The sequence below is a fragment of the Pogoniulus pusillus genome, chromosome 10 (genome assembly GCF_015220805.1).
Source record: "Pogoniulus pusillus isolate bPogPus1 chromosome 10, bPogPus1.pri, whole genome shotgun sequence".
Classification (NCBI taxonomy): Eukaryota; Metazoa; Chordata; class Aves; order Piciformes; family Lybiidae; genus Pogoniulus; species Pogoniulus pusillus.
The window spans coordinates 39,975,190-40,001,617 of record NC_087273.1 but is presented as its reverse complement, the minus strand read 5'-3'; the positions used below and the strand labels follow the sequence as shown (position 1 = coordinate 40,001,617).

Genomic DNA, 26,428 nt, shown 5'->3' with positions numbered 1-26,428 from the left:
GCCTTCTCCTCTGCTGTACACCCCCAGCTGTGCCAGCCTGGCCTCACAGCAGAGCCCTTCCAGCCCCCCCAGCACTGCTGTGGCCTCCTCTGGCCCTGCTCCCTCAGGTCCTGTGTGTGCTGTGCTGAGGTCCCCAGGGCTGCATCCTTGCCATGACCCCCCCAGAGCCTCTCAGCTAAAGCAGCAGCCCAAGGCAGGGGCAGCAGAGCTGCTGCCCAGTGCTTGCCTCCCTTCTCCCTGGGCAGGCTGTGGCACTGAGAGTTGTGTAATGGCAGAGCCCAGCTCAGGCACACAGCTCACGTCAGGCAGTGACAGCAGTGACAGCAGTGACAGCAGTGACAGCAGTGACAGCCTCCCACCCGCACGCTGCCAGAGCAGAAATAATCCGGCAGTGGGACAAGCCCAGGCAATGTGGCACCTCCCACATTAAACCCAGGCATGTGCATGGGCAGCCACTAGGGAGCAGCCACCTGGCCCCCTCCTTACCTGCCCAGAGCTGAGCTGTGCTGCAGGTGGAGACCTCTGCCAGCAGGAACCTGAGGGAGGCTTCTGGCCCTGCAGCAGGACAGAGCAGGGCTGACCTGCTGGGGAGCAGCTCCCTGGAGAAGGACCTGGCAGTGCTGGGGGACGACAAGGTGCCAAGAGCCAGCAATGTGCCCTGATGGCCAAGAAGGGCAAAAGTGTTCTGGGGGGCATGAAGAAGAGTGTGGCCAGAAAGAGAAGGGAGGTTCTCCTCTCTACTCTGCCCTGGGGAGGGCACAGCTGATCCAGTGCTGTTTGCCCAGTGCCAGAGCCAGGGAAGTGCTGCAGAGAGCCCAGGGCAGGCTGCAGAGCTGCTGAGGGTCCTGCAGCAATTCTGGGAGCAGCACAGGCTGAGAGCCCTGGGGCTGAGAGCCTGCACAGGAGCAGCCCCAGAGGGGACCTCAGCAATGCTCAGCCAGAGCTGAAGGAGCTGTGGGGGGCAAGAGGCTGGGGCCAGGCTCTGCTCACTGGTGCCCAGGGACAGGCCAAGGGGCACACAGTGGAAGCCAGGAGGTGGCAGCTGAAGAGCAGGAGAAAGTTGTTTGGTGTGAGGGTGCTGGAGGGCTGGAGCAGGCTGCCCAGAGAGGTTGTGCAGTCTGCTTGTGTGGAGAGCTTCCAGCCCCAGCTGGGCACTGTGCTGCTGGGCAGCTGCTGTGGGTGCCCTGCTGGGGCAGGGCTTGGGCTGGGCGAGCTCCAGAGCTCCCTTCCAATTCCTGCCGTTCTGGGATGCTGTGACCTGGTGGTGCTGTGAGGATCCTACATGGTTAATGCTGAGTCTTTGTGCAGGGTGGTTGAGATCTCCACAGATCATTCCTCCAGCCAGACTCAAACTGTCTGTTCTGCCTAACCCTGAAGCAGCTGCTCTGACAAATCACTTCTAACCCCAACCCACCGCTTGCCTGCTCACCCTCTCCCCACCCCACAGCCTGCTCTGCTCAGTGGTGCCCCAAGACACAAACTCCTGTCAGGATACTTTAGGAAGCCTGTCTGGTGTCAGGCACCAGGAAAGGTTGAGCAGAAACCTTGCTGCAGGACAGAGCTCAGCCTCATTACCAAGAGAAAAAGAGAGGGATGCTGACAAGGGGCTGAGAGCATCTGCAGGGGGTCAGCAGCACAACTCACTTGTGCCTGCTGAATTAAAGTAGCTGCACCTCCCTCCAGGCTGCTGCACCTCCCTCCCAGCTCCTTAGGGTTCTCTTGTTGGGTTGTTCCTGATCTTCAGCTCTAAGAAGCTGCAGAGTTTCTTCCAGTTCTGTTTCAGCCCAGTGCTGTTTTTTCCCTTTCCTGCCTTCAGCCCCGCCTGGTGTCGCTCTGCTCCTGGACAGCCTCCACAGCAGTACTAAAGCAAATAGCTTCTGATCTAATCAGTCCAGTTTGTGCCTCCTGGGGCAGTGAGGTTGCCTCAGCTCCTTGACCTCACTGCTGAGAGACATTTTCAATGAGAAGGGGGAAAGGAGAGAGAGAGGAAAGGGGGAAAGGAAAGAGAGAGCAGCCTGAGGGGGGATCTCATTAATGCTGATCAAGGCTTCAAGGGTGGGTCAGGAGATGGAACCAGTATGTCTTGAAAGGTGCCAGTGACAGGACATGGGGCAAGGGGCACAGACTAGAAGGTGAGAAGTTCCATCTCATCATGAGGAGGGGCTGCTTTACTGTGAGGTTGCTGGAGGCCTGGAGCCGGCAACCCAGAAAGGCTTCTCTGCAGCCTTTCCAGCCCCAGCTGGATGTATTCCTGTGTGCCCTGCCCTGGGTGCCCCTGCCCGGCAGGAGGCTTGGACTGGATGCCCTCTGGAGGTGCCTTCCAGCCCCTGACATTCTGGGATTTGATCACTGCCTCACACAATCCTTTTCCCGACAGGAGCATCACCACAGCTGATTTCCACCCTGATGTTCACTCTGGCTCTGGGCAAGCTGCAGAGAAGCCACCCCAAAGCCAAGCCGCACAGCTGCTGGCAGCAGCAGCTCCTGCCAGACCTGGGCTCCCACGGGAGAGCTCCACAGTGCTGCTGAGGCAGGCAGCAGTTAGGGTAATTTGGTAGCCAGGTAACGATGCCATGAAGGTGACAAATGGCTTTTATATCCTCTTCCAGCCCCAACAACCTAATATTACAACCTCCTTGTCACAGTGATCCCTGGGATAAAGAGATTCCCAAAATACTTCCCATCTATCAAGCACTCCACAACCACTTACTCCCCTCGGTGCTTTGTATTTAAATCGATCCCATTCTAAGCAAATTAGAACCATTTAGAGCTGCAGTTTTTAACCCTGGGCTGACAGAAGCCAACACAAAGTAGGTTTAGGAACCTCTCTGAGCAGGACACAGGAGGGGTTCACTTCATGGAGTGTCAGTCAGCCACCAGCAGGCTTCAGTTCCCTGCAGTAACTCTCTGCTGGCAGCTGCACAGATGGCACTGTGTCCTCCCCAGGCAGACCTTCTCCAGGCTATTTCAGTGCTGCTTCCAAGATGCTGCAGCCACCACCCCTACACCATCCCCTGTACTTGGGTTTGGCTCTGATCTCTCTCATTTGACTCCTCCATGCCAGCACAGCCCTTTCCTCTCACACACTTGCTCCACAGCTGCAGCACCCCAGCCCCATGGGTCTCTACTCCACACCAGGGGCTTGATGCTTCTTTGTGGAACCCATTCAGCAGGACTTCAGAGACCTCTGGTGCAGCACTACCTGCAGCCCTCAGCCCTGGAGGAGTGCAGAGGTGAGTTTCCATGTGAAGCACTTCCCAACCCACACCAGCAAGCCAGCAGAGGCAACTTCACTTCCATCAGGGCAGTCCAGAACTTCCAGGCATTTCCTTTCCCAGCTCATACAAGCAAGTGCAGAGAGAGGTGGAGGAGGAGCAGCAGGGAGCCGGAAGAAAGGACTCACCTCCTTTAGTCAGTGTCCCATCTTCAGGTGGCTTCAGCAGGAGAGATGCTTTTGGGTGCTTCTCAATTCCAGTGTCAGTTGCAAAGGCTGGTGCTGGACTCTTCTGAAACACAAGCCAAAAGGCAGCATTGCAACCAGGAGCCCCAGGACAAGAGGGCACAGCCTCACAGACTGCCCTGGGCTGGGAGGGACCCTCCGAGCTCACCCTGGCCACCCCTGCAGACACAGGGACAGCTGCAGCCAGGGCAGGCTGCACAGGCACACAGCAAGGCTGAGCTTGGGTGGCTGCAGGGATGGGGCCTCAAGCACAGCCCTGGGCAGCCTGTGCCAGGCTCTGCCCACCCTCACTCTGCACAGCTTCCTCCTCAGCTCCAGCCCAGCTCTGCCCTGCTCCACTGCCAAACCATTGCCCACAGCCCCTTGTGAGCAGTCCCTGCCCAGGCAGAACTCGGAACAGCCTGCCAGGACCTGTAGGGTCTGCAGGAGAGTTGGGGAGGGACTTTGGATGAGGGCTGGCAGTGCCAGGACGAGGGACAATGGCTTTGAGCTGGGAGAGGGGAGATGAGAGTGGAGATGAGGAAAGAATTCTTGGCAGTGAGGGTGGGCAGACGCTGGCCCAGGCTGCCCAGGGGGGCTGTGGATGTGCCCTCCCTGGAGGTGTTCCAGGCCAGGCTGGAGGAGCCCTTGAGCAGCCTGTGCTGGTGGGAGGGGTCCCCGGGCATGGCAGGAGCTGGCACTGGGTGGTGTTGAAGGTCCAACCCAAGCCGTTCCCTGGCTCTATGAAATCTCAGTTCTGAGGCACAGAGCCCCTGGCCCCTGCTGCTGAGCCATTCCCTGCCCCCAGCAGGACCAGATCCTGCTTTGCTCTCCCCAGCACTACTCTGAGCCTGCCAGGGAGGTTTTTGCTCCATGCTCTATATTTGAGCTCCGTGACTCATCTCACTATTTCCAGTGTTGTTTCTCACCACTTAAAGGTCTGAGCCTATTTTCTTCTGCTTTTTGGTGCTTTTTTCTCTTTTTCTCCATGTGAACAATTTGTGAGCACCAGCCAGAAGCAGCAGAAACAGTTTTGCTTCTAAATGCTGCTTGACAGCTCCAACCAAACTTTAACTGAAGAGCAGATTAGGAGAGAGAAAAAGTAATCACAGAGGCAGAGAGCTCAGCACCACTTCTGCAGAGCCTGGAAACCCCTCTGGGCACAGGGACTCCACCACCGCCCTGGGCAGCCTGAGCCAGGCCTGGATAACGCTTTGGGGGCAGAAATTGTTCCTCAGGTCCAACCTGAAACGCCCCTGGGGCAACTTGAGGCTGTTCCCTCTCATCCTGTGCCTTGTTCTTAGGCAGCAGAGCCCAACCCCAGCTGGCTGCAGCCTCCTCTCAGGGAGCTGCAGACAGCAGTGAGGTCTCCCTCAGCCTCCTCTTCCCCACACAGAACCCCCCCAGCTGCCTCAGCTGCTCCTCCCCAGCCCTGCTCTCCCAGACCCTGCCCCAGCTCTGCTGCCCCTCTCTGGCTGCTCTCCAGCAGGCTGAAGCCTGCCTGGAGCCAGCAGCACTGCCAGACTTGAGCTTTTTAAGCAGCAGGCAGGCAGCTGCTGGATTTACTGCCCACATCCAGCACAGCAGCACTAAGCAGAGCACGGGCAGTGCCTCACAGCCACTGCCAAATGAGCTGAGGATGTCATCGGCTCCAGAGCGCTGTGGCAGGGATGGGGACACCAGCCAGCACAGCAGCCAGCCTCCTCAACCCTCTCCTTCCAGAGCCAGGCCTGGAACATTCCACAGGCTTCTTGCACCTCCTCTGGGAACCAGAGAGTGTCCCCAGGCAGAGTACATCACAGTCCCAGTGGAGTGCATGAGAGCAAGGCCCAAGCCCTGCCCCACCACTGCCAGCCCACTCATGCCAGTGCAGTCCCTCAGCCCTGGCAGCTCAGCTGCTGCTCTGCCCTGCACCCAGAGCACACTGAGCTTGGAAAGGGCCTAGGGGATTGTCCAGTCCAAGCCTCAGCCCAGCACTGCCAGGGACACCACTAAGCCATGGCCTTCAGTGCCACATCCAGACAGCTCTGAAACACCTCTGGGGATGCAGCCTCCAGCACAGCCCTGGGTGGCCTGGGCCATGCCCTGGCAGCCCTTCTGGGGAAGGAGCTTCATATGCGGCCTGAACCTCTCCTGGTGCAAGCTGAGGCCATTTCTCCCTGTTCCCTGGGGGAAGAGTCCAACCCCAACCTGCCAGGGAGCTGCAGGGAATGAGGAGGCCTCCTCTGAGCTCCCTGGGGAAGGGAGCAGCTCTGCAGGCTGCACCCCCAGCCCTGCCAGCCTGTGCTCATGGCAGAGCCCTCCCAGGCCTAGCGCTGCTGCAGCTGCCTCTGGCCCTGCTGCCCAGGGCTGTGCCGAGGGCTCCGGAGCTGCCGCAGCACTGCAGGGGCTGCACAGGGCACAGCAGCCAGGGAATGCTCCGGGTTGGAGGGGACCTCCAAAGGTCCCCCACTGCCAGTGGGCACCTGCAGCGTTGGGAAGGGATTCTTGGCAGTGAGGGTGGGGAGGCAGGGGCACAGGCTGTCCAGGGAGGCTGTGGAGCACAGAAGGGGATCTGGGTCCGCACTCTGTGGCTCTGCTCCACAGCCTCCCTGGAGGGGGTGCAGGCCAGGCTGGATGAGGCCTGGAGCAAGCTGTGCTGGTGGGAGGGGTCCCTGCCCGTGGCAGGGGGCTGGAGCTGGATGACATTTAAAGTCCCTTCCATCCCAGGAATCTTCAGCTGGCTCAGGCTGCCTGGAGCCCCTTCCAGCCTGACCTCCACTGGCACCAGGCACACCAAGGCATGAAGCAATTCCCACCTGGAGAAAACCTTCTGCCTTCAGCAGCAGGCCCAGGGAGGAGTTGAACGCTCTGGGTCAGCTAAATGCTGAGCCAGAAGTGTCCAGAATCGAAGCTGACAGCAGCTGTCACTTGCCAGCAAGGCCCAGCAGGGCTGAGGAGCACTGGGATCTGCTGATGAGCTCACAGAGCAGCAATGAAATCCAGTCTGACTCCTTCAGCTGCCTCTCCCCTGCTGCTGGAGCAGCCTGTGAACGGCAGCTGCCTCCCTGCCTCTCAGCGCCCCCCTTCGCTCAGCCCCAGCCTCAGGGATATCAACTGCCTGGGAGAAGAGGTCAATGAGGCAGCAGGTGACAGCAAGGGGGCAAATCCCCGGGCAGAGGCAGCCCTCGGCCTCTGCCCACAGCAGGACCAGCCCTGCTCCGGGGGGGTCCTTGCAGCAGCGCCGGGGGAGCTCTGCAGCCCCTCTTGGGGGGCCTGGGTTGAATATCACAGTATCACAGTGTCACAGTGTCACACTATCACCGAGGTTGGAAGAGACCTCACAGATCATCAAGTCCAACCCTTTACCACAGAGCTCAAGGCCAGACCATGGCACCAAGTGCCACGTCCAATCCTGCCTTGAACAGCTCCAGGGACGACGACTCCACCACCTCCCCGGGCAGCCCATTCCAGTGCCCAATGACTCTCTCAGGGAAGAACTTTCTCCTCACCTCCAGCCTAAATCTCCCCTGGCACAGCCTGAGGCTGTGTCCTCTTGTCCTGGTGCTGGCCACCTGAGAGAAGAGAGCAACCTCCTCCTGGCCACAACCTCCCCTCAGGTAGTTGTAGACAGCAATAAGGTCTGCCCTGAGCCTCCTCTTCTCCAGGCTAACCAATCCCAGCTCCCTCAGCCTCTCCTCGTAGGGCTGTGCTCAAGGCCTCTCCCCAGCCTCGTTGCCCTTCTCTGGACACGCTCAAGCATCTCAATGTCCCTTCTAAACTGGGGGGCCCAGAACTGAACACAGCACTCAAGGTGTGGTCTAACCAGTGCAGAGTACAGGGGCAGAATGACCTCCCTGCTCCTGCTGGCCACACCATTCCTGATGCAGGCCAGGATGCCACTGGCTCTCTTGGCCACCTGCAGCACAGGCTGCTAAACATCTGAAGACATCAGAAGGGTCCTTCTCTACCAAGGGCTGGTGGCCAATTGCAGTTCCACCTCTTTCCCTTCCCAGCCCCAGCCAGAACTCAGTGGACAAATGCAGGCTCCTGCCCTGGGAGCTGAGCTCCACCTTTTGTGTTCTTTACTGCAGCATCTACCTGGCCCTGCTTGAGCTAAGAGATATTTGCTCAGCCAACTCCTCCTGCAGCTGGAGCTTCTCCAAGTCCTGGCTGGGGTGGCTGCTCTGAAAGGTCTCTCCTGAGCACAGTGGCTCTGTGATCTCTGGAGCCCATCTGTGACTGCAGGGAAGCTGCAGACGCTCAAAGCATCATCCCAGCTCCAGCCCTAAGCTTCCAAGCTTTAACCAAGCTTCCAGCTCGCGGCAGACAGGAGATGCTGAGACAAAGGAGCTGTGTGAGGAGCTGGAGAAGCTGGAGGAGAAGAGCCAAGAGGCGGAGGCAGCTCAGGAGCATTTGCAGCCTGTATGAGCACAGCTTGTGTGTGCCTGGGATAGAAGCAGGACGGGCAGGAGGGAGCTGGAGCAGCCGGGAGGTGGGAGGACATGGGTGTGGTTGGAGGAGCAGAAATATGGACTGAGGGCGTGGGGACACAGAGCAGCAATAGCAGATCTTATTTTGGAGAGCTCCAGGGAAGCCATAAGGGAGCTCTGGAGGGCTCTGCAGCACAGCTTCCAGAGCACAGACGTTGGCACCCCTGACCGAGGGCTTCTGCTGGGAGCCTCTCTTGGCTCAGTGCTGCTTGCTCCTGCAGGGAGCTCTGCCCCCTCTGCCCGACCCTGCTCCTGCTGGGTGCTCTGCCCCCTCTGCCCGACCCTGCTCCTGCTGGGTGCTCTGCCCCCTCTGCCCGACCCTGCTCCTGCAGGGAGCTCTGCCCCCTCTGCCCGACCCTGCTCCTGCTGGGTGCTCTGCCCCCTCTGCCCGACCCTGCTCCTGCAGGGAGCTCTGCCCCCTCTGCCCGACCCTGCTCCTGCAGGGAGCTCTGCCCCCTCTGCCCGACCCTGCTCCTGCAGGGAGCTCTGCCCCCTCTGCCCGACCCTGCTCCTGCTGGGTGCTCTGCCCCCTCTGCCCGACCCTGCTCCTGCAGGGAGCTCTGCCCCCTCTGCCCGACCCTGCTCCTGCAGGGAGCTCTGCCCCCTCTGCCCGACCCTGCCCTGCAGCCCACACATCCCCACAGCTCCACCACGCTCGGGGGTGAGCTGGGAAACAGCCCCGAGGAGAAAGACTTGGGACAGCTCCTCAGGGGACAGCAGAGTGCCCTGGAGGCCCAGAAGAGTGTCCTGGGGGCATGGAGAAGCCTGTGGCCAGCAGGGCCAGGGACCTTCTCCTTCTCTGCTCTGCATCTGGAGTCCTGGGTCCAGTTCCAACTGGTTTAGGTTGGAAGGAACCTTGAAGATCACTCAGTTGCCACTGCCCTGCCATGGGCAGGGACACCTGCCCCTGGGCCACCCAAATCTCCCATCCCACCAGGCAGTGCCAGGAAGTGCAGTGGGGCTTGGGTGGATCTTGTTCCCCCCTCTGCTTCAGCAGCCACCCAGCCGGCCCCGAGGTGCCAGTAAGAGCTTCGAGCATGGAGTCATGGAGAGTCCTGGGGGCATGGAGCCAAAACACCCAATGCCTGCTGCTGCCTTAACTGTTCTGCTTGGTGCCAAACTAACATGCCAGCGGTACCCTGGCAGCAGGGTGAGGAGAGAGCCCAGGCTGGCCTCGGGCTGGGAGGGCAGCAGTGGATTAGAGCCCTTTGAAGCTCAGCATCAAAGCTCTTCAGCTATTGATTGCTGCTGGCTCCGAATAATTAACCAGCTGCAAAGAGCAGCCCCAGAGGGCAGCTGAGCAATGCCTCCAGCTGGGGCTGGGAAGGCTCCAGAGCAGGGGACTGCACAGCCTCTCTGGGCAGCCTGCTCAGGAGGGGTTAGGGAGGTTTATGAGAGAGCTGAGCACAAGCTCCTGCTGCTGCCTCTTGGGGTCAGCTCCTCCTGCAGATGCTGTGCTCCTCATCCTCTCTGCACCTCTCACTAAGCATTGCACAAGTGGAGGGGCAGCAGTGGGGTCTGCTCCTCACCTGCACCATGCTGCTGACAGATTGTCACAGCTCCACAGGCTGCACTGGGCTGGGAGAGACCCTCCGAGGGCATCCTGGGCACCCCCCTGCAGGCGGCAGGGACACCTCCAGATAGAGCAGGCTGCTTGGGGCCCCATCGAGTTCGACCTTGCCTCTGCCTGCTCCTCACCAGAAGGCAGCTGTGGCCATGGAAGATCCATTTACCTCTCCATTTTCCTCTTCCCTTTTTCCTTCTCTTTTCCACCCTTCCACTCTGGTTATTTCTGGGCTGCCAGTTGGGGTTATTGCTCTTTTCCCCTCCTAGAATAAAAACAAACAAGAGTTACACTCCAGCTCTGGGCTCCAGCAGGAGATGTGTCTCCAGCATGAGTCACATTCTGTTGCCTGAGGTGTGATGGCATCTCCTGTGACACTGACTAAAGCAAGGCTGCAGCTGAAAGCAGATCCTGCTGCAGCCAGCCCCTGCCAGAGCCACATGTGTGTGGAGAGAGGGAGCAAAGAGAAGGGCTGGGAGATCTCCTCTGTGCTTCTCGGGGTCCCAGCAGGACTCAGGGAGGAAGGGAGCTCAGAGCTCCTCTGCTCCAACCTCCTGCCATGCCCAAGGACACCTCTCAGCTACACTCAGCTGCTTGAACACCTTCAAGCAGGAGGCAGCCACAGCCTCCCTGGGCAGCCTGTGCCAGGCTCTCAGCATCCTTACACTCAACAACTTCTGCCTCAGCTCCACTCTCAGCCTGCTCTGCCTCAGCTCCAAACCACTGCCCTTGGTCCTGCAGCTGGGCAGGAGCAACCCCAGGCAGCAGCACAGCCCGGGGGTGGTCCTGCTGGAAAGCAGCTCCATGGAGAAAGGCCTTGGAGTGCTGCTGGGCACAAGGTCTGCATGGGCAGCAAAGTGCCCCTGGGGCCAGGAGGGCCAAAGGTGTCCTGGGCTGCATCCAGCAGCTCTAGGGAGGTTCTGCTGCCCTCTGCTCTGCCCTGCTCACACCACACCTGCAGTGCTGTGCCCAGTCTGGGGCTCCCCAGTGCAGTACAGACAGGGACCTGCTGCACAGAGCCCAGCAGAGGCTGTGAGGATGCTGAAGGGACTGGAACAGCTCTGCTGGGAAGAGAGGCTGAGAGCCCTGGGGCTGTGTGGGCTGGAGAGGAGAAGGCTGAGAGGGGATCTGAGCAATGGCTCTGATATCTGAGGGCTGAGGCAAGGTGAAGGTGCCAGGCTCTGTGTGCTGGTGCCCAGGGATAGGACAAGGGACAACAGGGCCAAGCAGGAAGCCAGGAGGTGCCAGCTGAGCAGGAGGAGAAAGTTGTTTGGTGTGAGGGTGCTGGAGGGCTGGAGCAGGCTGTGCAGAGAGTCTGTGCAGTCTCCTCCTCTGCAGAGCTTCCAGACCCAACTGGGTGTGTTGCTGTGTGCCCTGCTCCAGATGATCTCAGGAGAGGCCTCCCAACCCCCAGCACTCTGTGATGTGCTGTGGTGCAGTGATCTGGACAGGCTGTCAGGAGCTGTCAGGTGCCCTCGGTGGTGATGTGGCTGCAGGTCCCTCTGCCTGCCCTCCCAGCCCAGCTGCCCTCATTAGAGCTGCGCGGGGCTGCAGCCTGCCCCCGGCAGCACCAGGGCTGAGCCCTGCCAGCAGCTCTGCCCAGCCACTTCTGCACTGGCAGCAGTTGTGCAAGCCACAGCAGAAGGATTTCACCTTCCTGGCCCCCAGGAACCTTCCATACTTCCCTACTCCTGGAAAACTCCAGGTCTCAGTCAAAGCTTCTGCACAAAGTCCTGCTCCTGTGCGGCTCTGTGAGCTGCTGGGCAGACACCGAGCCAAGGGCTGGGGGAGAAAGAGCTTCATTACTGCTTGGGCTGGAGGGGAGGGATCTGGAAGGGAGGAGAGAGCCCAGGGCAGGCTGCAGAGCTGCTGAGGAGCCTGCAGCAGCTCTGTGAGCAGCACAGGCTGAGAGCCCTGGGGCTGAGAGCCTGCACAGGAGCAGCCCCAGAGGGGACCTCAGCAATGCTCAGCAAGAGCTGAAGCAGCTGTGGGGGGCAAGAGGCTGGGGCCAGGCTCTGCTCACTGGTGCCCAGGAACAGCACCAGGGGCACAAAGTAGAAGCCAGGAGGTGGCAGCTGAAGAGCAGGAGAAAGTTGTTTGGTGTGAGGGTGCTGGAGGGCTGGAGCAGGCTGCCCAGAGAGGTTGTGCAGTCTGCTTGTGTGGAGAGCTTCCAGCCCCAGCTGGGCACTGTGCTGCTGGGCAGCTGCTGTGGGTGCCCTGCTGGGGCAGGGCTGGGCTGGGTGGGCTCCAGAGCTGCCTTCCCACCACACCAGCTGGGATTTGGTGTTGCTGTGTGTCGTGAGAGGTTTTCTTCCTGTGCTAGTTTGAAGCAAGCTGGAATGTTTTGGTAAAAGAACTAGATAATGGGCAGTGATAAAGTAAACATGGTTGTGTCTCTTTGCTCACAGCCCTGCTGAGAGTTCTGGGAAGAAGAAGGAAAACATTTGATAACATTCTTCATTTTGTCTTTCATTCTGCCTTTGCCTTCAGACCTAGCCACATCTCCTTAACCCCACTGCCACCAACCTTCCTTCTTAACCTCTTGGCTGCACCTCTATTCTTCCTGGGAACTGGGGTAAGGTTGAGAGGGGCTGGGGAAGGTGTTGGGGTGGTTTGAGAGCCCCTCCTGGGGACTCAGGTTTCTGGGAGGGGAGTTGTGCTTCTGTATTGTGTATCCTTTGTATATTTCTCTATATAACTGTATATATTGTAAATAGCTGCTTGTGTATTTGCTGCTGTACAATAAATAGCTTCATTTATATTCCTGGAGTCCCTTCTGAGTTAGCTGGGGCAGTTCCACAAAGTGGGGGGGGCGGGTCAGAGCCCAAACCATCACACTTCCCCAGATGGGGATGTGGTGCCCTGAAAACGCTGAGGGCTCTCTCTGGCTGCTCTTTGCCAAAGCCTCCCCTGTGGTACAGAATGGCTAAGGGAAAATGGACATGACTTAGAGGTGGGCAAGCAGGATGAGTATATGGAACTAAATTAAGGCTGTGCTAGGCCACACTGAAACAAAGGCCACATTGAATAAACAAAGGCAGCATTTAATATAACTAGCTAGGGAGGCACTGTCCTGGATGAGTCAGCAGACAACTCAAGCAGAGCAGGATACAGCTAACTCTGAATAAGATAAGAAGTAGTTTGCTGCTTGCAGCTGCACGTAGCAAGTAGGTGCACCATGCAAATGGGGTGTGAGATTCAGCCATTTAGCTTCTTACATGTATGCATAAATTATCTGTAACACATATAAGCGTGTGGCTACTAAATAAAGTTGTCACTCGCTTTGATCCACACTGGACTGTGCAGTGTCCCTGCACACTGGACTGTGCAGTGTCCCTCCACACTGGACTGTGCAGTGTCCTTGCACACTGGACTGTGCAGTGTCCCTCCACACGGGACTGTGCAGTGTCCTTGCACACTGAGTTCAGCCCTTCTCCGCCAGATCTGCCTCGCCGCACCCCTGTGCAGGGTTCCACTCTCTGATCCCTGTGGAGCTGTTCAAGGCTTTGAAAACGTCTCTGCCAGGGGAGAAGTAAAACCAAGCTAAGAGCTGGATGAAGTCTACATAGATAAAATATATATAAGCTGGAGAAATGTCCATGGAAGAGCCATGCCAAGGGAGAGCAACTCCCTTCTGGGCTCTCAGACCTCTGCTGGGACAGAAGCTCCTGGCCTTGGTCTCCCTGTGCCTCTGGCAGTGCTCTAGCCTGTGGTGGTTGATCTCAGGAGCAGGGAGAGCAGAGCCCAGGTGGTGTTCCCCAGCTCTGACCTCCCTGTTGTCCTCTGCCATCCTCTGCCCCAATTTCTTCTGTTCCCTTCACCAGAAATAAAATCCCTCCCTGGCTCTCCTGCTCTCTGTCCTCCATCCCTGCTGCTCAGTGTGGGCCCAAGCTCTGAGACTCCTTTCTGGCAGAGCTTGGAGGTCAGCTCAGATCTCGCAGGACTCTTTCTCTGGGAGGCTGTGGGAGGAGGAGGAGGAAAAAAATCTGTTTCCTTGGCTGCTTTGTGAGAGAGCTGCTTTGGAGAGCAGGTGGGAACAGCAGCAGCAGCAGAGAGCAGGTAAAATGGAGTCAAGGAATGGACCTGGACCTGCTGGAGCAGGGCAGGAGGAGGCCACAGCAGCAATGGGAGGGCTGGGAGGGCTCTGCTCTGAGGCCGGGCTGGCAGAGCTGGGGGACTTCAGTCTGCAGAGGAAGAGAAGGCTCCGGGGACACCTTCTGGTGGCCTTGCAGTGCTAAAGGGCCAAGCAGAGAGCTGGGGACAGACTTCTCCTCAGAGCCTGTTGGGGCAGGGGGTGATGGTTTGGACTCCAAGAGGGACACTGAGAGTGGAGAGGAGGGAGAAATGTTTGGCTCTGAGGCTGGGGAGAGCCTGGCCCAGGCTGCCCAGAGCTGGGAGCTGCCCCATGGCTGGCACCAGTGCAGGGCAGGCTGGATGGAGCTGTGAGCAGCCTGCTCTGGCTGGGGATGTCCCTGCTGCCTGCTGGGGCTTGGACTGGAGGAGCTTGAGAGGTCCCTGCCAACCCTTTCCATGATTCCATGAAATGCATCCTGGAGACAGAAGTGGACCAAGCTCTTCTGCTTCCTGAGGAGCTGCTGGGCCTCATGGTGGCTGAGCCTCTACTGCAGCTCAGCAGCATGAGCCTGACGCAGAGATGCTGCTGGGACAAGCTCTGGACACCTCCTCCCTGCAGGTGCTTCAGGCCCAGGCTAGCTGAGGCCTGGAGCAAGCTGGGCTGGTGGGAGGTGTCCCTGTGCACGGGAGGGGATGGAGCTGGATGGTCTTGAAGGTCCTTTCCAGCTGAAGCCATTCTGTGACTTGAGATTAAGCTTCTCTCCCCCTTTGCTGGGGCTTTATTTCTGTTTAAGGCAGGAGAGGTGGAAGATGACAGAGCTGAGAGTGTTTTAAATAGCCTCCAACTAGCAGCAATTTATAGCAGCCTGCAGTTACATAACTGGCAGCTCCAGCACAGCCCTCTCCTCTCCCCTCAGCTCCCCTCCCTGGGCAGCCTCGGTGCTCCCACAGCCTCTCAAAGGATCACTCAGCCCTTCACAGCTATTTCCAGCACTTCCAAGGAGCTGCTCTGGAGTTTCTGACAGGTGGCCCCAGGCATGCACAACCCCAGGAAGGGAGCTGGGCTTTGCCTCGGTGGAAGGAAGGCTGCCCCAAGCAGAGGGATCCCAGGGTGCTGCTCGCTCTGCCCCCCCCCAGCAGCTCTTCCCCTGAGCAGCAGCTGTGGCTGGGGGAGGAAGGTGATGGCTTTGGGCCCCTGGAGCAGCTTACTGAGAGCCACTGAGCAGCAGACTCATAGAGTGGGAAAATCTCCACATGCTTGCTCACCAAGCCCAGCTCTGCAGAGCCCAGCACCAAATCGCAGCCCTCAGCACCACAGCCCCAGGGTGTGAGACCCCTTCCAGCAATGGGGACTCCACCACCCCAGGAAGCCTCTTTCAGGCCTTGGCAGCCCTCTTGAGGAGCAAAGAGTAGGGCTGAATGGGCTCCAGAGTCATAGAACCATGGAATCAGGCAGGCTGGCAGAGAGCTCCAAGCTCACCCAGCCCAGCCTAGCACCCAGCCCTGCCCAACCAACCAGACCATGGCACTAAGTGCCCCAGCCAGGCTTGGCAACAACACCTCCAGCCACGGCCACTCCACCACCTCCCTGGGCAGCCCATTCCAGTGCCAATCACTCTCTCTGCCAGGAACTTCCTCCTCACATCCAGCCTAGACCTGCCCTGGCACAGCCTCAGCCTCTGTCCCCTTGTTCTGTTGCTGGCTGCCTGGCAGCAGAGCCCAACCCCACCTGGCTACAGCCTCCCTGCAGGCAGCTGCAGGCAGCAATGAGCTCTGCCCTGAGCCTCCTCTGCTGCAGGCTGCACCCCCCCAGCTCCCTCAGCCTCTCCTCACAGGGCTCTGCTCCAGGCCCCTCAGCTTTGTCGCCCTCCTGTGGACACCTTCCAGCACTGCAACATCTGCAATGGAGGAGCCCAGAACTGGACACAGCACTCCAGGGGTGTCCTGAGCAGTGCTGAGCACAGGGGCACAAGAACCTCCCTTGTCCTGCTGCCCACACTGCTCCTGAGCCAGCCCAGGATGCCATTGGCTCTGCTGCCCACCTGGGCACTGCTGCCTCCTCTCCAGCTCCTCTCTGCCAGCACCCCCAGGGCCCTCTCTGCCTGCCTGCTCTCAGCCACTCTGGCCCCAGCCTGCAGTGCTGCTTGGGGTTGTTGTGGCCAAAGTGCAGAACTTGCCCTTGGCCTTGTTCAGTCTCATCCCCTTGGCCTCTGCCCACCCACCCAGCCTGGCCAGGGCCCTCTGCAGGGCTCTGCTCCTCTCCAGCAGCTCCACACTGCTCCTAGCTTGGTGTCACCTGCAGACTCACTGCTACTGGACTCAGTCCCCTGCTCCAGCTCACCCATAGGGAGGTCCCTTCCTCTCCCACCCCATGCTGTGGTTCTGTGTGTGCAGATGCCCATAAGGAAGAGGACATTTGGGCAGTGTGTCCTGGAGGAGAACTGTGCCATGGAGCTGCTGCTTGCACTGCCCAGGAGCCATTCCCTCCTGCTTGCATAACTCAGCTGCAGAGCTGCAGATCCAAAGCCCAGATCATCCTCAGCATTCCTTTTTTTGTGGTCCCCTTCTGCCAAGCTTCCTGCCAAGCTGGAGGAGATAAGTTGGCTTTGTCTAAATTTACCCCCTGGTGCCAGCTGCCCACGTGGCACAGAGGCTGGGGAAGCAGAAAGGCTACAGCACCAAAAGCCTTCTTGCCCCCTTGCCTGGGCAGGTGCTGAGGGCAGGCACCACCTGCCTGGGGCTGAGGCTTCTCTGCTGGGCAGGTCTGGGTGCTGGGGCAGTGGTGGCAGGTGCAGAATGTGCCCCCCCTGGAAATGAGCAGAGTGCTGGATGGGAGCAGTCCCAGCATGGGCTGGGTTGCAGGGCACCTTTCCAGGCCATCCACCCCAGCCCCTCCTGCAGCAAATGCTGCCAGACCCCCGTGGCTGTGGGGGTGAGAAGATCTCCTAGCCTGGGCAGCTGAGGACAGCAGTGTCTGAAAGGGTTAAACTCGAGATGAGGAACTTCACTGAACCATCACAGGAGGGGTTGGGTTGGAAGGTACCTTGGAAGGTGACCTACTGCAGCCCCCCAGCAGGCAGCAGGGACACCCCAGAGCCCCAGGCAGCCTGCCCTGCACTGGTGCCAGCCATGGGGCAGCTCCCAGCTCTGGGCAGCCTGGGCCAGGCTCTTGACCCTCACACTGGAGGGCTCCTCCCCAGTGTCCAGCCTGACTTGCCCCCTGCCAGCTGAAAGCCACCAACCCTTGCCCCACTGCTGCTTCCCCTTGCAGCTTTCTCTGAGGCCTGCTGGTGTCAGAGCAAGGTCCTGCTGCCTGTGCTTGGCTCCTGCTGCCTCCCCTCTGGCAGCCCCAGGAGCCACCCTGCCTGTACTCAGTCTGCAGGCAGGGCAAGGCAGCCAAGCACAGAAGCCTGCGAGGTCCCCAGGGCCAGAGCCTGCAGCTCTCCTGGTGCCAGTTCCCTGACCCTGGCAGCCAGCCCTGGCCCCAGCACTGCAGCTGTGGCCTCACATGGGAGCCACTGCCCACTCGTCCCACAGAAGCTCTCTGCTGCTCCAGGGCCACCCAAGCAAGGCCTTGCTGCAGAAGGAGCTCCTCCAAAGGTTCTCCTCTTCAAAGTGGGACAGGAGAAGGCACTTTGGGTTGCTGGCTTTAGGCTGGGGAGAAGTTTACCTTTACATGCCCTTTGCAGAGGTTGGGGCTCAGGCAGCTGCAGCAGGCTGGGACAGCACTGTCCAGTGAGTGTATCCACAGCGACTGAGGATGGCTCTGGAGCTGCTGCAGAGGACTCCTGGGGTGCTTCAGGCTGCAAGGGGAAAAGAAAGCAGCCATAAATAAATGTGCAGTGAGATGAGAAGAGGTTGGGTGGGTGGAAGAGCCTCCGAAGCTGCTGTAACCTGGGGCTGTTTCCTCCTGTCCTGTGCCTTGTTCCTAGGCAGCAGAGCCCAACCCCAGCTGGCTGCAGCCTCCTCTCAGGGAGCTGCAGAGAACAATGAGGTCTCCCTCAGCCTCCTCTTCCCCACTCTGCACCCCCCCAGCTCCCTCAGCTGCTCCTCCCCAGCCCTGCTCTCCAGCCCCTGCCCCAGCCCTGCTGCTCTTCTCTAGCCCTGCTCCAGCCCCTCAGTGTCCTTCTGGCAGTGAGGGCTCCAAACTGAGCTCCCAGCTCTGCTTTTTCATCCTCCCTTCCCTGGAGGTCACTTTGTCCATCCACACCTCCGTGCCCTTGCTGCTCCTGCTGCGTTGCTCTGCCTTTGCAGTGCCTCTGGCAGCAGCTCAGCAGCAAGTGGCCCCAGGCTGGGTTTGCTGCAGCCCTTTCAGAGCAGCTCCATTAAGATGCAGTATTTTTACTGTTTTTCAGATGCTTTTGGGCAATTTCATGTCTGCAGAGAGCTAAAACATTTATGGATGCTCCAATTCGTGCAGGATGGAGTTATTTAGATCCCAGCTCAAGCAGCACCATTGGAAGGAAAGCTTTTTTGTGCTCTATTTCCCCTCAAACGTCAGGGCCACCCCAGCAGGCATCACTGGAGGAGCACTTCTGGTCACAGAGCTGCTGCCATAGCAGCATTCAGCATTCCTGTCTTTTTCCTGGACAACCAAAGTGCTGTTCCCAGCAGAGATGCTTTGGTTTGGAGGGCAGGGATGTTTTAATCATCCTTTCCACAGCCCACTTGAGCACTTCTTTTGGCATGGTCCTGGCCAGGCTGCAGAGCTGGGCAGAGAGGACCTCATGGAGCTCAACCAGGGCAAGTGCAGGTCCTGCCCCCGGGGAGGAACAGCCTCCTGCAGCAGCATGGCTGAGGGGGACCTGCTGGGCAGCAGCTCCAGGGAGAAGGACCTGGGGGTGCTGGGGGACAGCAAGGTCCCAGGAGCCAGCAGTGTGCCCCGGTGAGGCCAAGAAGGCCAAAGCTGTCCTGGGGGCATTCATTGTGACCAGCAGGTGAAGGGAGGTTCTCCTCCTTCTCCACTCTGCCCTGCTGAGGGCACAGCTGCAGTGCTGGGGCCAGTGCTGGCTGCCCAGTGCCAGAGCCAGGGAACTGCAGGCTGCAGAGCATGGAGAAGAGTGGCCAGCAGGGTTGTCCTGTCCCTCTGCTCTGCCCTGCCAGGACACAGCTGCAGCCCTGGGTCCAGGCCAAGGTCCTTACTGAGATCCATGAGGTTCAGCTCTGCCCAGCTGCCCATCCTGCCCAGAGCTCCTGGGATGGCAGCAGAGCCTTCCAGCCTGCAGGGGCTGGCAGTGCCAAGACAAGGGGCAATGGCTTTGAGGTGGGAGAGGGCAGGTTGAGGCTGGGGCTGGGGGAGGAATTCACATCCACAACTGATCCAAGCCAAACCACATCCACAGCTGAACCAAACCAAATCAAACCATGTCCAGAGCTGAACAAACCACATCCAGAGCTAAGCCAAACCATGGCCCTCAGCAGCACATCTCCAGGGCTTTGAGACCCCTACAGGGATGGAGACTCCACCACTCTCCTGGGCAGCCTGGGCCAGGCCTGGACAACCCTTTTGGAGAAGAATTTGCTCCTCATGTCCAAACCTAAAGCTCTCCTGGTGCAGCCTGAGGCCATTTCCTCTTGTCCAGTTGCTTGCTCCACGGCAGAAGGACCCCAGCCTGGCTTCTATGTCCCTTGGATTGACTGGTCAGAGGCTGGAGAATATTTGCTGCAGACACCTGAAGCTGATTCCTTGCGTGGTGACATCATCAGTTTTGACTTGTAGATGATTAAACCCTCCTTGTAGCCAAACCAGCACTTATGGACTTAGTCATTCCATCAAGCTCATCAGAACCTGCAACCTTCTGCAGCTGACTTTGAATGAGATCTTAACAACTTAATACCAGCTCCCTGCTGCAAGCCTGATTAGCAGACACAGGTGACAATAGCAGTGAATCCCAGCCTGTGTGGGACCATCAGACACCCAAGGAAAACATTCCCTCCTCCAGCTCTTCTTGCTTACAACGTGAGGAAAAGCCCAGGCAGAGGTGCTTGGTGGGGAGCCCAGCCCCAGCTCTGCCCAGCTCCACTCGGGGCCTGCAGCAGCTGAATGGAAGCACAAAGATGAGCCCAGGGCTGCAGCAGCTCTGCTGTGAGCACAGGCTGAGGGAGCTGGGGGGGTGCAGCCTGCAGAGGAGAAGGCTCCAGGGGCACCTCAGAGCTGCTGCCAGGGCCTGGAGGGAGCCTGCAGGAAGGCTGCAGAGGGACTTGTGCTGAGGGGGCCTGAGCCAGGCCAAGGGCAATGGTTTGGAGCTGAGGCAGAGCAGGCTGAGAGTGGAGCTGAGGCAGAAGCTGTTGAGTGTGAGGGTGCTGAGAGCCTGGCACAGGCTGCCCAGGGAGGCTGTGGCTGCCTCCTGCCTGGGGGTGCTCAGGGCCAGGCTGGATGAGGCCTGAGCAGCTGAGCCTAGCTGAGAGGTGTCCCTCTGGGGGAGGCTTTAATGGCCACAGTGATGCTGGGCTGCTGGTTGGACTCGATGGTCTTAGAGGGCTCCTCCAAGCAAACCAAGCCTGTGTCTCCATGAGCTTCAGGGTCTCCTGCAGGCAAGGCAGGTCTGTGACATCCTGACGTACATCCAGGAGGCTGCAGGCTTGCTTCACCCTGTGCCTGCTGGCTCCTGATGCCTCCCGAGGTGCCACGGATCTGCTCCACCGCAGGGGTCACCTCTTCATCACTGCTCCCCCTCCACGAGGTGTATGTCCCAAGCCCTCACTGCCCCCAGCAGAGCAGAGCAGAGCAGCAGCTGTGTCCCCTGCCAGCATTTCAATGAAGGATGAGGGAGGGGAACAGTCCAGTGCCAGAAGGATTCCCAGTGAATGGAGCCTGGGGGAACAAAGAGCAGCCTTGATGGGAAGCTTCCCCACTCGGGCTGCACACAGCTATCACTGAGGCTTTTCATCCTGCTGCTGGAAAGGGACTCCACCGGCCAGAGGGGAGGGCAGAGAGGAACTCGGCTTCGGAAGCTGCATTTCTATTCACATGGAGGCAGCAGCACCCAGAGGCAGCCAAGGAAACCCTGGAGGCTGCCTTGGACTGCCAGCTGAGGCCTCTCCTCATTTTGGAGGTTCTGGGGAGCACCTGGCACCAGGGGCCCTCCTTTCTCTGCTGTCTATCACAGCCACAGACTGCCCTGGGCTGGGAGGGACCCTCCGAGCTCACCCTGGCCACCCCTGCAGGCACAGGGACAGCTGCAGCCAGGGCAGGCTGCACAGGCACACAGCAAGGCTGAGCTTGGGTGGCTGCAGGGATGGGGCCTCAAGCACAGCCCTGGGCAGCCTGTGCCAGGCTCTGCCCACCCTCACTCTGCACAGCTTCCTCCTCAGCTCCAGCCCAGCTCTGCCCTGCTCCACTGCCAAACCATTGCCCACAGCCCCTTGTGAGCAGTCCCTGCCCAGCCTGCCTGCAGCTGCCCTGCAGGTGCTGAGCTGCAGCTCTGGGCTCTGCCTGCAGCCTTCTCCTCTGCAGGCTGAGCAGCCACAGCTCTCCCAGCCTGTGCCCACAGCAGAGCTTCTCCTGCCCCCTCAGCATCTCCTTGGCCTCAGCCCCAGCCTGGATTGATAGTGAGGATTGTCCTGACCCAGGTGCAGGACCTTGTCCTTGTCCTGCTGGAACCTCCTGAGGCTCTCCACAGCCACCTCTGCAGCCTGTCCAGGTCCCTCTGGATGGCTCCCTCCCATCCTTCAGCCTTACCAACAGCACCAGCTGTGGGTGGCTCAACTTTGCTGTCTGCAGCACTGCTGAAGATGCTGCCCAGCACTGGCAGCAGCACAGAGCCCTGAGGAACATCTTTTGCCACCATCTCCATTGGGGCATCCAGCTGTTGACCACTGCCCTTCGGGTGCCATCATCCAACCATTCCTTGCCCACTGCACATCCGCCCTGCAGGTCCACACTGCCAGCTAGGGGAGAAGGCTGCTGTGGGGGTGGGGGCTGTGCCCAAGGCTTTGCAGCTGTCATAGGATAGCTTAAGTTGGAAGGGACCTGCTGCAGGCTCCCTGCAAGCCCAGCTGGATGCCACCTGTTGCTCTGCCTTTGCCCACTGGTGGGACCACTGCATCCAGACTTGCCAAACAAGAGCAGCAGTGCTGTCTGAGCTGAGAGAGCCCTCAAAAGGCAAACCAGAAGAGGAAGCTTCCACCTTGCATTCCAGTTGGGGTCCTTTGTGCTGGGACAGCAGGGACCTCTGAGCATTTCTTCACCTTGGCCCAGAGGAAAGGTCACTGATGCTGTGCACCTGGAGCTCATCTCCACCCTAATTACACTGCAGGAAAGGAACCCAAGGCACAGCCAGCCCCTTCAGCTGAAGGTTAACTAGATTCAGCAGGGCCCAGCTCTCATCAGGGTGTTGCTTTGCTCCCAATTAAGTCAATCAAGGTAACGAGGATTTAATTAAAAACAAGTTAGCAAGTCAGGAGGAGGATTGGAAATGTAATTAACAGAGATTGGGCAGAGGCAGGATGGAGCTCACTCAGACCTGGGGGCAGAGGCTCTGATTCCCTGGCACAGCACAGAACCATCAGGCTGCTTTGGCAGGAAGAGGTCTCTAAGGTCACTGAGCCCCAGCCCCACCGAGGCCACTAAGCCCTGTCCCCCAGTGCCATGCCCACACAGAGCTGTCCTGGCTGGAGAGGTCTTCCAGGAGCCCCCAGCCCAACCTCTGCCCTGGCTGCAGCCACAGCAGAGGTAAACACAGCAACCCCCTCTGAGGCCCAGGGCCCCTCTGCAGCCTGGAGGGAGTGACAAGTTTGCTGCCAGCCCTGGTGCTGGCAAGAGCCTGGGCACATTCGCTGTCACCTGCCTGGCAGGCTGGAGGAGCCTCTGCCTCATCTCCCACATCTCTTCACATTCCACTGCACTCCTCAGCTTCACAACACAGCTCCTACTAAAGTGTCCCCAGCCACAGCTGGAAGCGCTCCAGGCTGCAGCAGAGCAGGGCAGGCTGCAGCAGAGCAGGGCAGGCTGCAGCAGAGCAGAGCAGGCTGCAGCAGAGCAGGGCAGGCTGCAGCAGAGCAGGGCAGGCTGCAGCAGAGCAGGGTAGGCTGCAGCAGAGCAGGGCAGGCTGCAGCAGAGCAGAGCAGGCTGCAGCAGAGCAGGGCAGGCTGCAGCAGAGCAGAGCAGGCTGCAGCAGAGCAGGGTAGGCTGCAGCAGAGCAGAGCAGGCTGCAGCAGAGCAGGGCAGGCTGCAGCAGAGCAGAGCAGGCCATAGCTGCTGGTGTGAAGGCCTCAGATGAGAAGTTTCTTCAAGGGCACCCACCCTGTCCTTGGGCAAGGGCTGGGCATCCCCAGCTTCTTTGGGCAACCTCTTTCAGAGGCAGAAGAAGAGGCAGAGGAGGCAGCTGGTGGGAGCAGTCAGCACCAGCCTGGGCTGGCAGGGTCTGGCTGGAGGGCAGTGGTGTGGATATCAAGGTCAAAAGCATTGCTCCAGCAAGAGGTCTCCATGCAAACAAGAGGCTAAGGGCTGAGAGCCCTGGGGCTGAGAGCCTGCACAAAAGCAGTCCCAGAGGGGACCTCAGCAATGCTCAGCAAGAGCTGAAGCAGCTGGGGGGGGCAAGAGGCTGGGGCCAGGCTCTGCTCACTGGTGCCCAGGAACAGCACCAGGGGCACAAAGTAGAAGCCAGGAGGTGGCAGCTGAAGAGCAGGAGAAAGTTGTTTGGTGTGAGGGTGCTGGAGGGCTGGAGCAGGCTGCCCAGAGAGGTTGTGCAGTCTGCTTGTGTGGAGAGCTTCCAGCCCCAGCTGGGCACTGTGCTGCTGGGCAGATGCCCTGGGTGCCCTGCTGGGGCAGGGAATGCACTGGGTGGGCTCCAGAGCTCCCTTCTCACCCCACTGATCCCACTGGGTGGGATCAGTCCCATCTCTTCCCAACTGAGCAGAGCTGACACTCTGCCAGTTCCCACTCCAGAAATAGACAGCTCAGAGCTCCCTGCCTCCCCTTACCTTCCACTTGGATCTCTGCAATCTGCTCTGAACTCCCAGCAGCTCTGAGGAGCTCAGCTAGCATAGAAGTGGGCACTGCCTGGAAGGCAAAGCGCTTCAAGCAGCCATCTGTGCCCACTCGCAGGGGGAAGGTTTCTGGAGCTGGGGCTGCCTGCTCTCCATTCACAGCAGCTCTGGAAGCTGGGGCTCTTTGTCCTCTCATTTCACCTTTCCTCTGCTAGAGGGGAAGAAAGAAAGGGATCATCTGGCAGAGCATTATTTGGGTTGGACGAGATCTTGAGGGTCACTCAGCCCAGCCCTTACCCCAGCAGTGCCAGGGCACCACCAGCCCGTGGCCCTCAGCACCACAGCTCCATGCTTCCGAAGCCCCCTCCAGGCCTGGAAACTGCTCCACTGCCCTGGGCAGCCTGGGCCAGGCCTGGACAACCCTCAAGGAGAAGGGATTGTTCCTCCTGTTCAACCTAAACCTCCCCTGGGGCAAGATGAGGCCATTTCTTCTGGTCCTGTCACTTGTTCCTTGGGAGCAGAGCCCAACCCCACCCGGATCTGCCTCCTCTTGGGGAGCTGTAGAGAGCAACGAGGCCTCCCTCAGCCTCTCCAGGCTGTGCAGAGGTAGCTAAAGCTGGAGCTCTGCAGCCAAGTTTGGTGTGAAACCCAGAGTCTGGCCTCCTCACAGCAGCTCTCTCCTCACCAAGTGCGAGGCACCCACTCGCACCCACAACGCCAGCACCAGCAACCCTCCAGCCTGCCTCAGCAGGGGCTTGGATTTGATGATCTCTAGAGCTACTTTCCAGCCCTCACTGTCCTGTGATGCTGTGACCTAGCCAGGAGCAAGATGGTAGGAGCAGGTGTGACCTGTTTCTGAGTCTGGACAACATCAACGCAATCCAATTGCCTCCAGGGACTCAGCTCTGCAGAGCCTGAGCTCCCTCCAACTACTTAGTTGCTGCCAGCAGCTGCTCTGCAGTTGAAGCCCTTCAGCCTATCAATTGTCATTGGTCTCCTGGATTTTAAATGGCTCATCTGAGTGAGTGAGGTGGTGCCCAGCAACAGGGCAAGGCACAAGGGGCACACAGTGGAAGCCAGGAGGTGGCAGCTGAAGAGCAGGAGAAAGTTGTTTGGTGTGAGGGTGCTGGAGGGCTGGAGCAGGCTGCCCAGAGAGGTTGTGCAGTCTGCTTGTGTGGAGAGCTTCCAGCCCCAGCTGGGCACTGTGCTGCTGGGCAGCTGCTGTGGGTGCCCTGCTGGGGCAGGGCTGGGGGAGCTCCAGAGCTCCCTTCCCACCAGACCCTGCTGGGACTCTGTGGCCTCACTCCACACTTTTAGAAGAAAGCCAGAAGTGGTCCTGAAGCAACTGGGGAAGTATTGAGCTCAGGCAGGTGGGCACTGCAAGCCATGTCTCTGAGGTGGACCTTTTCCTTTGGCACAAGCTGTGGCAGTGCCCTTGGTGTGCAGGTCTCAGGCAGAGCCTCTCTGCAGCCAGCCCTGGCAGGAGCTGTCCCCATCAGCTTCTCCCAGCTAGAAGCAGCCCCTGGCTGTGCCAACCTGCCCCGAGCTGCAGAGTGGCTCAGAGAGCAGAGCCTGAGCTGGGGAGCCCCAGCCCTGAGCAGAACTGCTTCTGCTCCAGCTCAGCCCAGGACAAAAACTCACCCCTCACTACCTCCACACCAGTCAGAACCCCGAAGCAGAGGTGGTGTCCTACTCCATGGGAGCACAGCTCCGCTTGCTCCTGGCCTGGCCCAGCTCTCCTCACCTCCAGGGAGGGGGCATCCACAGCCTCCCTGGGCAACCTGTGCCAGTGTCTCCCAACCCTTTATCCTGTTGCTTGTTCCTTGGGGGAAGAGACCAACCCCCACCTCTTGTCAGGTAAAATCGGTTCCATCCCCTCAGCTGTCACTGATGGATGAGCAGTAGTTAATAAAGAGATGAAGAGGGAGCAGAAGCTCTCAGAGCTGTAGCCCCAGGCCCATCTTTCATGCAGCAATGGAATCTGTTTTATTTACGTCAAGGTTGGGAGGGACCTCCAGAGAACATCCAGTCCAAGCCCACTGCCAGAGCAGGGGCACCCAGGGCAGGGCACCCAGGAGCGCCCAGGGCAGGGCATGCAGGAACACATCCAGCTGAGGCTGGAAGCTCTCCAGAGCAGCAGACTCCAGAGCCTCTCTGGGCAGCCTGCCCCAGGCCTCCAGCAGCCTCACAGTAAAGCAGCTCCTCCTCATGGTGATATGGAACTTGTGGTGGTCCAGTTTGTGCCCAAATCATCACAGAGCTCCAGCGTGGCTCAGCCTGGAAGGGACCTCAGAGCTCCTCTGCTCCAACCTCTCCACCACGCCCAGGGACAGCTCTCAGCTACACTCAGCTGCTCCAGGCCTCGTCCAGCCTGGCCTCGGACAGCGCCAGGCAGGAGGCAGCCACAGCCTCCCCGGGCAGCCTGTGCCGGAGCGCTGGAGGCTGCCCCCGGAGGCGGCCTGCAGATGCTGCCCGTGCGGGGGTCGGCACCGCATGACCTCTGAGGTCCCTTCCAACCTAAAGCACCCTCCGGTGTGTGAGCCGCACGCAGCCCAGCGGCGACCCGCGCTGTTTCGGTGCCCGCAGGTGGGCAGCAGCGGGCGGCAGCTGCCGCAGCTCTGCGCCCCTGCGCAGCCCGCACGAAGGCGCTCTGGGCGCGCAGCTACGCCTGGCAGCAGCTCCTGCCGCGCAGACCTGCTCCGCTCCCTCCGGGGCTTGCCCGCTCAGCCCCCGCCGCGCCCGCTCCACCGCCCTGCGGCGAGCAGCCAGCCACTGCCACACGGAGCCCAGCCCTTGGCCCAGCAGTGCCAGGGCACCACCAGCCCCTGGTGCCCAGCACCACAGCTCCAGGGCTCTGAACCCCTCCAGGGCATGGGGACTGCACTGCTGCCCTGGGCAGCCCAGGTCAGGCCTGCACAACCCTCAAGGGGATGAGATTGTTCCTCGGAG

At 59.6% G+C, this 26,428-nt stretch overlaps 1 protein-coding gene across 7 annotated transcripts in view; it reads right to left on the bottom strand.

Moving 5' to 3' along the window:
• Nucleotides 1-26,428, bottom strand: part of DLGAP1 (DLG associated protein 1) — a 100,355-nt gene that overhangs the window by 56,782 nt on the left and 17,145 nt on the right. For 4 of the 7 annotated variants that reach the window (XM_064150315.1, XM_064150321.1, XM_064150317.1 and 1 more), the window contains exons 2-4: nucleotides 17,220-17,352; nucleotides 9,645-9,740; nucleotides 3,404-3,506 (exon numbers count right to left, since the gene is read on the bottom strand). The gene's annotated coding sequence lies outside the window, so the exon portion shown is untranslated. The other 3 variants (XM_064150316.1, XM_064150318.1, XM_064150319.1) reach the window with 3 other exon arrangements.